Below are 13,383 nucleotides of genomic sequence, written 5' to 3' on the forward strand. Positions count from 1 at the left end.
CTATTGATTAGTGTAAAATATTAGCGATTGAACATCCCAGAGCAGACGTAAACGTGTTTGATATTAAACTGTTGTTTTAATCAGCTGTTATAATATGTAAATCATTTAGCAATATAAAATATTCAGTAGTTTCACAGTTAAATAGAGTTTAACTGATGTACTATGTTTCTGACTACTAAACATCAAAAGCAGAGAGTTAAGTTTATTGAAAATCTAAATAGTCCTGTAATCTATCTGTTATTTTATACATGAGTCTGTTGATTAAACATCACAGAGAAGACCTAAGTTCGTTTAAAATTAAGCACTTCTGTTATGTGTTTTTGGAGTTAAACAGTTCTGTAAACATTTACAGAACAAAGACTTAAGTGTGTTTAAAATTAAACATTTCTGTTATACACCTACTGTTTTATATATATATAATTATTCATTAAACAGTACAGAGCAGAGAGTAAAGTGCTTAAAATTAAACAGTTCTCTTATATATCTGTTGTCTTATGTACAGTTGCTTGAGTAAACAACACAGAGTAGAGATTTAAGTGTGTTTAAAAGTAAACAGTTCTGTTATACAACTGTTGTCTTATGTATCAGTTTGCTGGTTAAACACTAAAGAGCAGAGACTGTATTTAAGATACAATGGCTGTATAAATATCACAAAGCATGTTTAAAGTTATTAATTTCTGTTAATTAGCCGCTACAATGTATATATATTCTATATAAGCTATTTTTGTATGTATATATATATATATATACAACATTGCTATTCAAGAGTCAAAGAGTCAATAAGTAAATGTCTAAAAATTATATTTATCCGGATGTTGCTTTATGTATGGCATTGTTTAATAAATATTACGTATAATAGACTAAAACATTTTTTTTTATAATATTACACAACGAACGAAGAAAAGAAGAAAAAACATGATTTTGTAATCTGAATCTAGCAAATTCAAAATATTGGATAGTTTATTGCAAATGTCACAGTTCAAGTAATATTGTATCAAAAAATATAGAGTAAAAAAATACAAATAATAATAATGTATCCAATGTTGTTGATTCATTAAGGGCTTACACGTGTTGAAAATTAAGTGATTTCGTTACCTACTTCGTGTTACGTATGTAGCATGTTTTTTATAAGAATTTTCGTTGACCAAATTAAAACGTTATTTTCTGGTGAAAATGTTTTGTAATGCTACATCAATCAAACCAGAAGAGTTGTATTATATGTAATTGATACCACACGAAGAAAGTAAACATTTACTCGTACTGAAATTGAACATTTGTTTCACATGACAAAGAATATAGCCAGCCAGTCGTCTCGTTTTTACTCCAAGTAAACAATTTTCATTCTAATTCCCAGATTGCAACTTACCGAACGTTCAAGTAGGCTTAAACAGGCTGTAAGTAGTCTAAAACTTGTAAATCATATCGACCTGTATGCTCCTCAATATCTAAAATGTGAAAGACGTTTATGACGACATCTGGTCTCGCCATCTTATTTATGTGCTTTAGTATTATAAAAAGGCTTAGTTGTTCCCCAAATTATATTTTTCTTTAGGTTTTATGTGACAGCCAATAAACATGGCAATTTTTATGTGATAGCGTATAGGGAAAAAAGCGTTTATTAATTTAGTGAGGGAAAACTACATTAAAATGTGGATATTAAAATTTTAAAAAATATTTATTACTGCAATCTACTGACATAAGTAATTATTAGTGAAATAAAAATATCCTAGTTAATAGTTAATGCAAATACTGATTTACAAAAATCCTAAGTTACATAACTATAGATCTAATTTTTCATCGGTTAAATGTAAAGTATTATGTCGCCAGTGATTGTTAAACTGATGTTGGTAATTGTAATGAACAATCAGTACAACTTATGACTTTACTTATCATTGTAAATAGTTACTGATCGATGTAACTTATTATTAATTACATTTATCATAAGATATTAGTATTAAGCTTATTACATTTTAACACTACCTTATTTATTCAGTTCGTAAGGTTGTTTTAAATAGAAGGGTGTGTAATTGTATTTAAACCACACTATGCCCATTACGTCCAACACCAGTGACGTGTCTCGTTCAATATAAAGCTCATCACAACTAGCACAGTACTAGCCGGAACACTTTCTATATAAGCTATTTATTACAACAATTGTTATGGTGTTTAGAAGTTACTTTTAAGCTGGCAAAGAATTTTTTTAAAAATTAAACGCATTCGTCGTAAGACGTTATTATTAGGATTTTTATATTTCATAACACTGTATAATTGGAATGATGAATATCAAATAGCGACATCTGTTGTTTGCCATTCTCAGGATTGTGTTCTTTCTGTGACAGTTATATTTATGTCTTCACAATGAAGTATTTGAGAAGCCAGTGGGAGTAACGAAGGAAAGTCATTTGTTTAACGAAAGCTGTAAACTGACATTTTAAGGCGGGAGAGGAACAATCAGAGTCCCACACGTATTTATAGTTTAGATGGACAACATGACGTGGTTCATAAGCAGTTTGGTTTTTCATAATATTGATGACTTAACTCTGTTCACGCTAATGAAAGGTTGTTTTCAAAGTAGCAGTATGTGTAGCAAGAAACCTTTAGTAGTAGCAATAACCTGTTTTCTGTAGACTGCTTCAACAGAAACTGCATACATGACTAGCTTATTTAGTCAGTTACGCCTGAATGCATCTTATGGCACATGTTTTCTTTTTGTTCTTTTTTTATATGACATATAAAACATACCATTGACAGAGAATTTTACGTCTCAACGATCGAAGCCGGCGGGATTACGTTTCCCTAAACCGAAATTTAAGATCGTAAGTTTTTAATAATTAACACGGTTGAACAATGACAGTAAGTAAATGTTTTGTGTTTATAATGTTCCTTGGAGTCTAAGTTATTTAAAGTTGATATCCACAGATGTTCTAAATGGTTCGTTTCATTTGTTTAATTTTGCTCAAAGCTACACGAGGACTAACAATCCCTAATTTTGTTATGATAGATTAGAAGGTTTATTGTTGTTGTTGTTGCTCGGTTGTTTGTTGTTAAGCGCAAAGCTACACAATGGGCGATCGGCGCTCTGCCCACCGCTCTGATTGAACTTCGAATTTTAGCTTTCTAAGCCCAAAACGATATCGTTGAGCGAACGATTTGTGAATAGAAGCTATATCTTAATGAACTCTCCCCAAAATAAAGAAAATTTATAGCTTTTAATTAATTACCATATGTTGTTGTCAAGTTTTAGAGTTTCAAATGACGTTCAAAATTTTCGAATTTTTAAATTAATATTAATAGATCCTAGTTGTCTCTGAAACTTTTACGGGATTTTAATGATTAATTGTTTGTTTGTTCTTTTAAAATATTAGCACAAAGCCTCACTAGACGTCCATACTTTTAAACTGACAAACTAGAGGGAAGACAACAACTCAACAGCATCCACTGCCAGTCCTTGGCTTCTTTAATCGAATATTACGATTTAAGGATTCCTCTTATTAACGTACAAATGGTCCCGAGATGTAGCGTATTATTTTAGGAAACGGGACGCGAACCGTGGACCATCAGTTCAATAGACTAGAACACTGACTACTTTTTGTAATATTAAAAATGAAGGTTTCGTGTCTTACATGCTCTTTAACATTTTTAATTACAGAAATAAGTAGTTTTGATATGATAATACCATTGAACAATATTAAGCATATGATGAATAAACACAAATCTAATAACAACTGGGACAATGTTAGCAAAAGTAAGTTGTATGCTTTTATGGTTCGAGAAAAATGTTCCGTGTTTTGTCAACAAATGTTGTATATGAAACTATCTATGTTATTGACGTCAAAAATTTTCTCACCGACTTGTAATTAACATTTTTCACCAAATCAGTTGGGTGGAAAACTGTTTCTAGTTTTTAATACTATCAATAAAAGGCTGGTATTTTTGAAGCGTGTGTGTATTTTTTCTTACAGCAAAGCCACATGGGCTGTCTGCTGAGTCCACCGGGTGGAATTGAACCCCTGATCGTAGCATTGTAAATCCGAAGACTTACCGCTGTACCAGCGAGGGACGTATCGAAGTGTAGAAATAGATATGTTAGGAAGTTGAAGAATGTTTTATGAGCGTTTGCTCTGGAAATACAAGATGTTTTTCAACATTCGCTAACCAATACGTAAACTGACGTGTTTTCACTGGCGTTGCTGCTCGTCACTGATGACCATTATGAGAGATGAGTGTGTGGCCAGTTTTCTTGGATGGATTTAATAAACCGTAATTGCGAAAATAGATGAGAAATACCACTCTCATAGCTGTCGGACGTAACTTTATGGAGTTACAATGCTAAAATCTGGAGTTCGATTCCCCGCGATTGTAGATAACTTTTATTAAATTGCTTAGCACTAAAACAAAAAACAAGAACAAGCCTAACCGCCTTAGACATGTCTTTATTACCCAGAATGTTATACCGCCTTAAACATGTCTTTGTTACCCAGAATGTTATACCGCCTTAAACATGTCTTTATTACCCAGAATGTTATACCGTCTTAAACATGTCTTTATTACCCAGAATGTTATCAATGCCAATACACCTCGATAGCCAGATGTTTGAATTAGAAATAATAAATACAAACTCCAACGCTAACTTTTGTTATCACTTCAGGATGTTATAAAGAAGATAAAATCATTACTTGGCTCATTATGTGACAACAGGGCATATTCCGAAATAAAGATTACTTAAGAGCCTCGTGTTTATATGTAAAACAGAATTTCGAAACAGAGTTTGCGAAATTGTACAATGCAGTTGCTTTGGTTAAGTTTTTCTTACCGCCCCCCCTGGCACTTAGAAACTGTATTTCATTATGAACTTTCACATATATATATCCGCCTGACTATGTTTAAAGTTTTTTCTGTCTTTCTTATAGCCTATGTGTCCGGTATATAAATTATTTACACGGACAAAAATACACCCTACAACCACCAACTTATGACATTAATAAGAACTAATTCTTACACTGTTATGTACTTATAACTAACAAAGGTTCATTTGTAAATTTTCCAATTATTTTATGATTAAACTTAACAAAGCCTTTTGAACACTGTTGACGGTTGTTTTGGGTTGTTTTTTTTAGATATTTTGCTAATACCTCAAGTAAACTATTTTGAAATCGGTTGGGATAAAGGTAGAGAGAAGTTAATTAGTAAAGATATATATATATATCAATCGTAGATTAGAAGAGTTCCGTCATTGGATGCCACCGAAATCTTTGGAAGATTTTAGATTAGTTACAAAAGTTGTTGAAAAATAATGAAAATGGAAAACATTCACTTCTGATTTTTTTATGTGTTTATTCACATTTCTTATTCTTTTGTAGAACTTTTGTTTCAATTGGATTGCTTGTTGTTAAGTGCAAAGCAACACAATGGGCTATATATGCTCGGCCCTGTTATGGAAGCCCGATTTGTAAGCCTTTTGTCAAATTGAAAGATTCAAATACGTCACATTGTAGTCTTAGTGAGGATTTAGAAAAGAACAGCTTCATAGGAAAAGATTTCATATTCTCGTACCCAAATCAAATTGTCGTCTTACCCTAAGTGCATATTTTAGATTTTAATTTCATATTATATATGTGTGTGAAGTTAACTACCAATATATTTAGAGATTACTCGAAAGTTTTAGGTATAAAACAGGCCTTTAAAGTAAGAGATTATATATGTCTCTTACGTAAGTAAAACATAAATTATTTACACTGAACATCACGTACCAATAACGATGCAGCGTTAGTAAGCATTTACGAATTCTGATAACTGGAATTCTTAAGCCTAATAATAAAAACTATTAACGTATTTTTGAATATTAATTAGGAATATTGAAATATAACCACAGTATGGCTACTAAATGTTTTCTTCACTATTGACACGACCTCAGGCGGTGTTGTTTTTCGAAATACTAAAGGCGAAAAATGTGACGTCATTACTTACTCTTCCTACCACTAACAACAGTTTTGTCCACAGATTCGACCACAGCTTACTATTATATATATATATACCAAAAGAGTACAACGTTTTTTTCAAGCTTAAAGAATTCAAGTTATTTGTTGTTGTTCTTTTAAATTATAAATGAACAAATAATGAATATTAATGGTCGTGGATTCATTTTAACTTACATAATCTAGTTCTTAGTTACGTTTGAGAAGTATCCTTCAAGCTATTTCATGAATAATGAATTTCAGTGGTGGTATTTTCAGGTTCCATTATAACATTTCTTATATTATTTAGCAATTTTATCCGTTAACAGCTACTAAAAATAACTTCTGTAGTTACCATTAAGCAATATTGAAATAAAAATACATTGGTAATAAATATACAGATGTCACGAATTAATACAATACAAACAAATATATTAACAACCAGAATGTTATTATCTCCGTTTGATGGTAAACTTTTATTTTCGTTGTTAATAACTGACATTTTATTGAATAAATTTTAATTTAAAGAAGCAAATCTAATTGAACCTTTTCTTATATGTAACAAGGACCCACAACCAAACTGTTTTTCTGGGTCATGGGTGCTCTTTGGTTAACTTCCTATAGTTTCTGCATGTTCACAATGATAATCTTTGGACTATAAGCAGACATTAACGACACGTGCAGTGAGGTCACCTCGTGAAGAGAATGATTATATGTGGTAAGAATATTCGAAGGTCGAACATTAAGTTGGTCATAGTTTATGTTTGATGGCTTTATTTTCGAGTGGTTTATCATAAGAATACGTTATACTAAACACACAGCTTCAACCGTAAAAGTAAAGCACAGCTGTCTTTAGCCACTTGTTCAGTTTCTAGTTAAATATCCGAGATAAATTTAAGGAAATCAGGAAAATATTGATGAAAGAGAGAAAATAGCAGATTTTTGTAGCATGGACGTAGCGTTACCATGTGGTATTACACACTTACATATACCATAACACACTAATTACAAGCTCAAGCTGATTGGTAAATGTTCAGTCTAAACTCTTTACGGTTGCTGAATTTGTAATTAGAAAAAAAAAAATTTCTGGAACAAGATAGGTTGCTCCTGAATTTGCAATAACAATAAACGGCATTTCACAAATGAGCTAGATTTCGTTTATTAAATCATTACAAGGCAGTTTTGTTTCATGTAATAAAATCAAATGAGTTGATCCTAAAACTAAATCAATTATTACGTCTTAAGAAAAATAAATCCTTCGTTATATTTAACAAAGTTTCGTGAAGCCACCCTCCTAGTTTTAGATCTTTGCTTACCTAACGTCAGTTTTGTTGAACTTAATAAGATGATAAGTCTCTCTCAAAAGGCCCCCCGCGGTATGTCCACGGGTTCGATTCCCTTCGGTGGGCTCAGCAGATAGCCAAGTGAGGCTTTGCTATGAGAAAAACAAACAAACACTCTCAAAATTAAGGCATTTGTTGTTAAAATGTTCAATACCTTCTTCCCCAGAGACTGCATCGTTCGTTTAAATTAATACAGTCATATGACTTCATTCTACGTACAGCATTCAGTCGCAGTCGAAAAGGTTACTCGAATCACTACTAAAAATTAAAAATAAAAGTATTGTTCGTTGTAAATAATACGGTAACATGAGCATTCCCAGAACCAAATCGTTTGTTATATACGTAACAACGCAACCTTAGTTACTACTAAGGTAAACTAGTTCGTTACCCGTAATAAGACAAAATAACATGGCTCATCCGCGAAACCAGATCGTTTGTTACAACAATATTAATCATTCCTTAAACCAAATAGTTCGTTACACATGAGTATTTGTTAGTTGAGTGTTGTGCAAAGGTAATTCGAAGGCTATCTGCGCTTGCCGTCCTCATTACTGAAGTGATAGATTAAAAAGAAGCTATCCAACACCACTCACCGTCAAATACTAGTCTACGCTTTACTAACGAAATGCGGGATTTACCGTCATGTTATAACGCCTCCTTAACTGAAAGGAACAAGTGAGCCCTCAACCCGTGGATAGATAATCGAGTGTCTTAACCCCCACACTATGCAAGACCGTTACGTATAATAATGTAACATGACTCGTCCGTGGAACCAGATCGTTTGTTATATATGTAATAATGTAATCTTAGACATTACTGGAGTCAAATAGTTCGTTACGCATACTTAGATATCATTACTCACCCTAGAATCAGGTTTATATTCACAGTAACTCCAGATGAGTCATGTTGAGTACAAGATCTTTGGATATTGTTTGTTTGTTTTTTGAATTTCGCGCAAAGCTACACGAGGGCTATCTGCGCTGGCCGTCCCTAATTTAACAGTATAAGACTAGAGGAAAGTCAGCTAATCACCACCACCCACCACCAATTCTTAGGCTACTCTTTTACCAACGAATAGTGGGATTGACCGACACATTATACCGCCCCCATGGCTGAAAGGGTGAGTATGTTTGGTGCGACGGGAATTCGAACCAGCGACCCTCAGATTACGAGTCGAACGCCTTAACCCACCTGGCCATTCCGGGCCTTCTTTGGATATAAGAGTCACTGCAAAATAACATCTTAGAAGGACCTTAGACACGAAACTTAAAAACCTGTGGAACGGTGATATCGTTGTTGCAGGACAGATTAAGTGTCAGGCCAACAATAACATCATTTGTTGTAAGACAATACATTTCGTGGATCGTTTCTGTGGCAAGGACGTGTGTTGTAGTTAATAAGGTCGTACGAATTGTTCTTAAGATGATGTCTATTGTCGTCATTATAATGAAGCCCCAAAATCCACTTCTACAGAAAGCCGGACTCTTTTTTTTTTTTTTATAGTTTATAACATGAGTCGATCATAGAGCAATATCGGTTGTCCTAATAAAGAGAGTGTCATACTGGTCACTTATACAGCAGAGTAGGTTATTGGAGTTAACACAGATACATGAGTCACTCTTAAAACCAGATGATTTGTTATAATTACCAGAGTCACATGGGTCACGTTGAAACCAAGATCTTTTTTCGCAGTTGATAGTCATATTTGCCATTTCTGGTAGAAGATGGTTTAACAGTTAATAACATGAAGTAAGTTGTGATTGAAAAGAATTAAAAGATTTACTTCTGAAATAAAGTTTTTTGTTTACTGTAAAATATTAGGCCACGTGAGTCACTCCTGCTACAGAATTATTTATTGTGCTTAATAAAAAGTCCGCACCTGCCTCACTGCTAGTACTAAGTCGCTCGAGTTAGTAAGTTCACATGAATCACTCGTTTAACAAATTTATTCCCATTAGTAAGGTCACTCAGTCAAATTTATTAAGTCATTTCACTATCGAAATAGACAATTTTGTTGCAAGTGCCCCTTATAATATACGATTTACGGTTGTAGACACCTTCGTAACAAAAATCACAAAGAGAGCAAATATGGTTGTAGTAATTTTATAAGTATAGAATAATTTGTTGTGGGCAGTAAGGTTTTTGTGAGTTACTCCTAGAATCACCTAATTTTTTTTCTAGTAGCTAGGTTAAGTCAGTCACTCGTGGCACGAGATTCTTTGTAGGCTTAACGTAGTTACGTGAACATTCTCAGCACCAAACTCTGTTACGTTTATTTATTAGTTTATCTTGAATATCGCGCAAAGCTACACGAGGGCTATCTGCGCTAGCTGTCCCTAATTTTGGAGTGTAAGACTAAAGGAAAGGCAGCTAGACATCACCACCACCACCAACTCTTGGGTTACTCTTTTATCAACAAACAATAGAATTGACCGGCACATTATAACGCCCACAAGGCCGAAAGGACGAGAATGTTTGGTGTGACGGAGATTCGAACCCGCCATCCTCGGATTAGGAGCCGAATGCCTTAACTACCTGGCCATGCCGGGCCACTGTGTTACGTAACTGTTATATTCTCTGAAGTAAGAGCTTGTAGAGAATCCTTTGTTGTAGGTAATGATGTCACGTGGTTATTTCTACTGTATTTGATTGTAACAGTGTAATATGTTTTAGTTGTGAACAATACATTTTGAAGTGATTATTTCGTTTCTTAAAGAAAGATCCAATAGTTATTTATTGAATAAAATACATACTTAGTTGAGGCTAGTAAGAAAAATGAGATGGTTTATTATAAGAACTAATGTGAACGATATATTTATAAAAAAAAATTGTTTCTTATTATCGCTAAGTAAACTTCTAGAATAAAGTCAAATGTTATATAAAAAACATTTAGCTAATAGAAGAACTAAGTTTGGAATGTAATATATTGAGATGTTAGCAGAATAGTTTATAACAAATACTTTATGTGTTACACGTGTGAATCTGTATATAATTATAGTGTTGTTAAAGTATATTTTTAATGTTTCTGTTCGAAGTAACTCTGTTGCAATTATTCTGCTTACATCGTTTATTTAATGGCGAGGACTCTATTGATGAGTTGTTTTGTTTCATGCTAATCGCTTTTGCCAGAAAAATCTTGCGCCATCTGCCGGAGTTCTATCTACCAAGACATGCACAGATAACGAAATACAAGAAAACGTTGTAGTCGCACACATACACGTCTGCACTAGCGGGACTCTGATAGAAGAATTCAATAAACACTCACAAAATAAGTCAATAAATGATCGTTTGTTGAAATTATTTTCTAACGTCTTTTATCAGAGCAGACAATGGAAAAGATACGAAACGTAGATCTCTAAACAAGAAAGAACGAAATAATTGTGACAATCACGATTTAAAAATTTGTTTGTTTTTTGAATTTCGCTCAAAGCTACTCGAGGGCTATCTGAGTTAGCCGTCCCTAATTTAGCAGTGTAAGACTAGAGGGAAGGCAGCTAGTCATCACCACCCACCGCCAACTCTTGGGCTACTCTTTTACCAACGAATAGTGGGATTGACCGTAGCATTATAACGCCCCCACGGCTGAAAGGGCGAGCATGTTTGGGGTGAAGGGGATTCGAACCCGCGACCCTCGGATTACAAATTTTAAAAAATGTAATATAATGATAAACAATTCTGAGAAAGTTAGAAAAAAGCAAACATTTCTTTTGGCTAAGTACATAAATATAGAGGAAACTTGATGTGATAATACAAACATCTAAAAAAAAACAATAATTCTTTGTTTTTCTTTATTGTAAATTGATTGTAGATTGGAAATATCTAGTTAGACTGTAAAAGGGAAATCATTGAATAACAGTTTCTAAATGCATGAATACATTTCACTCACGAGCATTAGACCTTGACAAAGGTATATATATATTTTTTTATCAATTGTACATATCTGTACAATTATGAAAGCAAATATGTAGACATATAATCGACACGCAGACAGGCGTCACAGACAACGAGTAACTAAAACTAGATAGTGAATTTAATAATTGTACAAGACGCCATGACTTAAAACTTCTAAAGAAGTGGTTAGTGTATATACAATACATCAGCAGTTTGCACGTAAGCCTTTACTTTATACAAGGCGTTAAGTCTTGTTTTCATGCTGTCATACAGCTTATGAATGCACGATTGTTAACTATTTTTCCGAATGTTTTGAATTGCTTCCCACAACGCAACTAAATCGCTAGGCCACCTTTAGACCTTCTCAGTTTTTGCACTAACTCAAGCAGCCTTAAGAATAATCACATCGAAACTTAATGTAAGCTAAACTGTGGTTGTGAATGTTCCATTGACCATTTTACCATCAATATTTGTAGAATGTTTGGAAACATTTGCTTTTTGGACCATGAACCAATGGTTGATGAGTCAGTCCTATTTCTAAGAAAATGGCACTACGTATCTGAATCTGATTGTACCTATCAGCGTTGTGGGTGCCATCAGTTTTGTGCAGATCAATCATGGTGTTATTTACATATCTACTAATCCCCCACTATGCTGCAATTCGATCTTAAAGAGAACACATTTCCAACTCTGTTGTCTAATGACCATTTCAAATTTTCTTCTGAGAAATGGTTTAAGATAAACTCTGTGACCATTGAAACCACTTCGTGCTAATGCGTATCTTACCGTTTAGAGGTTACATTCACAATAATATTTTACAGCCAAACATTAGTGATTATCTGTATTTGAGCACCTCTATGTGGTAAAGAATATACCATGAGATACATAACACCCACCTCTACTGCAAAAAGTTTAGTTTTTTTTTCCACCTACACTATTTCTACTAACAGTAATAATTTCATATATTCTCTACGTATAGCTTCTATTGAAACCTGAAGACTTCTTCCCATTTTCACCTGAAGTAGCTTTCTCATAAATTTGATTTTTACATGCTTTTCATGCTGTGATGGCCCGGCATGGCGAAGCGTGTTAAGACGTGCGATTCGTAATCTGAGGGTTGCGGGTTCGCATCCCCGTCGCGCCAAACATGCTCGCCCTTTCAGCCGTGAGGGCGTTATAATGTTACAGTCAATCCCACTATTCGTTGGTAAGAGAGCAGCCCAAGAGTTGGCGGTGGGTGGTGATGACTAGCTGCCTTCCTTCTAGTCTTACACTGCTAAATTAGGGACGGCTAGCACAGATAGCTCTCGAGTAGCTTTGTGCGAAATTCAAAAAACAAACAAACAAATAAACTTTTCATGCTGTAGTTAAGTTCTGAGAGTTCTAACAGATATTTGACTCAAATTACTGGGTATATTATGACTGCTTGTATAGTCTTTAAATTGGTGTGACGTTTTTTGCATCGGTTGTACTGCAACTAATTATAGTGTGAATTTTACTCTGGAGCAGTGTATTTTCACACAATAAACTTTCCCTTTGTATTTTCCTTTTTATGAACCATTTTCTCACCGTGTTAATAATTATTTCCAACACAACATACATATATGTGTGTGTGTGTGTGTGTGTGTATATATGAGCTGTATTTCAATCTTTAAGCTCTTGTTACAGATTTGAACGACACAAAATTAAAAGTTTCAATAGATAAAATATAAAAAAAATAAAAACATTTTTATAGAATCGAGTCGGTACACCAAAATTAAGGTCAAGGAGTTTAGAGAGCTCTGAGGCTTGAAAACAGGGATATTATTTAATTATAATTAATAGCATTTGAAAACAAAGGAATATAGATTAACCTAAGGTACCAAGACCATCCGCAAAGAGACTTATAACGAGTCGTACCCCAACTGTGGTAAGTAAAGTATAGCGTATTGCGATGCGAGCAACAGTATGCAACTTAATCAAGGAGGATCTCTGCCTGAAAGCAAGCTCAACACTCGACAGGGTATTGGTTCATCAAAACAGGACTTCCAGTCATTCCTCAAGCAACTAGAGAGTAAGATGATTATTCATGCTATTGCATCTGTAAACATACTAGTAACGAGCCAGTTATAACGCCTATGAATTTCTGGACGATCGGGCTTTTAAAACACGAATTTGGTTTGTTAGTTTGTTTTTGAATCTCGCGCAAAGCTACA

This window comes from Tachypleus tridentatus, chromosome 5 (assembly GCF_004210375.1).
Source record: "Tachypleus tridentatus isolate NWPU-2018 chromosome 5, ASM421037v1, whole genome shotgun sequence".
Classification (NCBI taxonomy): Eukaryota; Metazoa; Arthropoda; class Merostomata; order Xiphosura; family Limulidae; genus Tachypleus; species Tachypleus tridentatus.